Genomic DNA, 4,112 nt, shown 5'->3' with positions numbered 1-4,112 from the left:
GAAAATCTAAACGACAGTACTCCCCATAGGCTCAGGTATTTGTGTACTTCCTTTCCACTGGGGGCACTATTTGGGGAGGTGGTGCCACCTCCCTGGGGGAAGTCTATGATTAGGCTTTGAGAGTTACTAGCCTCTCCCTACTTCCTGTTCTCTGTCTGCTACATGGCCATGGTTGAGGGTGTGAGCTTTCAACTTGCTGCTGCTTCTCCGTGCCGGCCGCCATGATGGACTCCTATCTCTTTGGTACCATAATTCCCAACCACTCTTTCTTCCACAACTTTCCTTGGTCATGGTGTCTTATCACTGCAAAAGAAAAGTGATTAGCGTGCATGCACACACACACACACACACACACACACACACACACACACACACAATACCTTCGCTTTAAACATATGCAGAATACTGCCTACCTGGTCTGGCAATTTCCAAAGGAGTACACTCAGGCCTATTGCCTTATTTTTGGAATAAGTACAGATTTTTTTTTAATTAGTGTTACATTTTAATTTATTTAGCGTGTATGTGTGCAGCCACAACATGTGTGTACGATTGTACATGTGTCACAGTATACAAGTAGAAATCAGAGGACAACTGTGGGAATCGGTTCTCTCCGTCCACCATGTGGGCCCCAGAGACTGAGCTCAGGTCTTCAGCCTCTGCAGCAGGAACATTTACCCACTGAGCCATCCCACCTCCCAGGGCTCAGGTTCTTAAAGAAACCTTAATGAGGCATATTTACATAAAGTGCCCTGTACACCACGAGAATGTACAGCCTACCAAGAATCACTCCACGTACTTAGACCAAATATCATGCGTATCAACACCTCGCCCTCCATTTCCGGATTCAGGGAGCCATGAATCTGCTCTCTTTTTTGTTTACTCTGCCTGTCTGTTTTGTGGAACTAAGTACCTTGCGTAAGCCAGGCCACGATTATACCACTGAGCTACCCCTACTCTTTCTGCAATTTGTTTTCATTTTGAGACAGGGTTTTGCTCAGTTACCCAGGCTGGCCTTGACCTTGCTCTGTAGGCAGGCAGGTTTTGAACTTGCAGTCTTCCTGCCTCAGTGTCACAAACACCTGTCATCAGAAGCTTGAACCCTAGGCTTGCTCCTAACTTTCATTGTTGATTAATTTGTCTGAGCTATACTTCCATATAAATCATTTTTTGTTTATACTCTCTGTGTGACTTCTTTGATATAGCATATCTTTGAGATTTACCATAATGGTTGCAGATACTGATTTTTTAAATCACTGAGTAAGTAGTACTCCATTTTATAAATAATATGCCACAATTTATCTACCTCTTCGTTATTGGTAGATATTTTTAAAGTGGGACTATTACAAATAAATCTACTGAGATTATTTGTGCAAACATATGTGCTTTCATTTTTTTTTTTTTTTGGCTAAATACCTAAAAGTAGACTTTCTGTGTTGTATGGTAATAGCCTTACGCAAACTTGACAAACTTTTCAAAGCGGTTCTGAGTTTTTGTTCTCACCAACAATGCCTTTGAGCTCCTGTTCTTCCGTACCCCCTTTCCATAGTAGCATCTCAGAGGTGTGAAATGGTATCTCCGCTGTGGTTTGAATTTGTGCCTCCTGTTGACTCATGAAGTTGTGAGCATCCTTTCAAGGGCTCGTCAGCCAATCGCATCACTTTCCCTGTAAAGTATCTTTGCGAATAGTTTTTTTTTTTTTTTTTAGAAATACGCTGTTTTTAAAAGAACATTGTAGGTTCCCAGGAAACTGAGAGGAAAGAGGAGAGGTCCCATGTGCCTTTTGCTCCGACGCAGGCAGTGCCTCTCCCACTGTCAATAAATATCCACACTGGAGTAGGACATTTCCTGCAGCTCAGCGCAATGACACACCTCTGTCACTTAGGACTTGCATCAGTGACATCAGGACTTGGTGCACATCCTAGGACTTTGTACAAGCGGAAATGACCTGAGCCCACCATGTCAGCATTATACAGAGAAATCCCCAATCTTCTCTAAAACACTTCTCTGGCTTTCTGTTCTTCCTTCCCTCCCCAGTACCTGGAAACCACTGATTGTTTTACTGCTTCCACAGTTTTGTAACCTTTAAGACGTTATGAGGTTTGAATTGTACAGCACATAAGTATTCCAGACTGGTCTCTTGCACATGGGAACATGTCCCGAGGGGTTGTCCATGTCTCTTCATGATGGAAGGAGTATTCCATTATCACTGTGATAATATTCTGATATCACCGCATACCCCAATTTATTGGCCCAGTCACCTCTTGGAGGACATCTTCTCTGTGTGTATGTCTCAGCCACTAAGAACAAAGCCATTATAAATATTTAGATGAGGACTTTGCATGAACATAGAGAATGCAATAGCTGAGATCCAGCCTGTGAGCACTCTGCACAGTAAGATATGGGCAAATGCACGCTCCAGGGACCAAACTCAACTTGTCAGGCTGAGCACTCTGCATGGTAAGATATGGGCAAATGCACGCTCCAGGGACCAAACTCAGCTTGTCAGGCTTGGGGACCACCTTACCAGCCACAACTTAGCACTTCTGCTTCTGCTTACTCTCCATCTCTTCTCCCATGGTGTCTACTGTAGCTGTCGGAGCCCCTGGCATATCAAGTCATTGGAAATTTCCAGCCTAATACATCTGACCCTGCTCAGGCAATTGCTCTCTCCCAAAAGCCGGGTGTCTATCAGTGTGCCTTGAGTTTCACTATGATCTTCGAATGTGAGGAGCTGAGTGTTGTCGGCTGGTCTTCAAGACTGATGATGAAGTCGTAGGGCTGTGGGGGAATCTGTATTCCCACAGCTGGGTCTTGCTCTTTTGGTGAGCTGATGCCCTAGACTTGAAGCTTCAGCAGAGCATCTCAGCTCTCTTTTCCTCCTGGTAGGACAGGGAACCTAGAGGGGGCTACAGTTGACTATTTGCCTTGCTCCAGGACAATTGGGCTTTGATTAAATCGTTTCTCCTAAGGGTAGGCCTGGTCAAGAGGTGGATGCTCTGATGCCTTCACAATGGTTCTTTTTCTTCCCTCTGACCAGAGCAGAGGGGATTTTTTTTTTCTACTGTCACCGTGAGAACCAGATTCACGGCCCAGAGCTAAAGCTCCCTGCAAGTGACACCCTTCTTCTGGCTGGGGCCCTCTATGGGAGCCTTGGGCTCCCGCTCCACAGTGCAGGTCCTTCTCTTCTGGCTCTGGTTCCAGCAGAGGTTGGGGGCTGAGAGATGGGAGTCTGGGAATCATTCTCTTAGGGGAGAGCATTTGTTCTGCGACCTTGTCCCCCTTCAGATCTGGGAAAGGAGCAGACTTCTCTGTTTGCTTAGCGTTTCAGTGTGGTTACAATAGGGCTAGGAGGTGCTAGTTTGTTTTCTGCTGCTCTGATGAACTCCATGACTAAAGGCAGTGTGGGGGAAAGAAGTTTATATCATGCTATACTCCCAGGTAGCAGTCCATCACTGAGGGAAGCTAGGGCAGGAGCCAGAGTCAGGGCTCTGGGCACAGGAGCTAAAGCAGAGACTATAACAGAATGTTATTTATGGGCTTCCTTCTGCAGGGCAGGCGCACCTGCCTAGGATTCATACTGCCACACACTCCTAGGTCAATCCAATGGCGGTAATTCCTCAGTTAAAGTTTCCTCTCCCCAGTAGGCTCTAGGTTTGTGCCCAGGTGACATCTGAAGCTAACTATGACTGGGAACTTCCCAAGGTGTCGCTTACCTACCTAGAGACAAGAAACCTGCAGCTTCTCTTGCACTGGACCTTTCTACTTCTTATTGCCTTGCATATTACAGATCTTAGTTTGGTGCGCTGTAGGCCACTCCCCCTGAACTTACGAGGCTTTCTATACAATATCAGAGGGAGTACTTCAGTGAAGAATGGTGATTATTCTTTTTAATCTTAAAATGCTCTTTTTAAAAATGCAAACTTTTCATCCATGGTCTCTCAGTTTCTGCAGTACATCTATCCAGGACCTTCTGGCTTCATCAGGCGATGAAAGGAGACAGAGACAGAGACCCAAATTGGAGCACTGGACAGAAATCTCAAGGTCCAAATCAGGAGCAGAAGGAGGGGGAGCACGAGCAAGGAACTCAGGACCGCGAGGGGTACACCCACATT

The sequence above is a fragment of the Microtus ochrogaster genome, unplaced genomic scaffold (assembly GCF_000317375.1).
Source record: "Microtus ochrogaster isolate Prairie Vole_2 unplaced genomic scaffold, MicOch1.0 UNK1, whole genome shotgun sequence".
NCBI lineage: Eukaryota > Metazoa > Chordata > Mammalia > Rodentia > Cricetidae > Microtus > Microtus ochrogaster.
The sequence above is the reverse complement of the archived record's forward strand: the minus strand, read 5'-3'. Positions refer to the sequence as shown.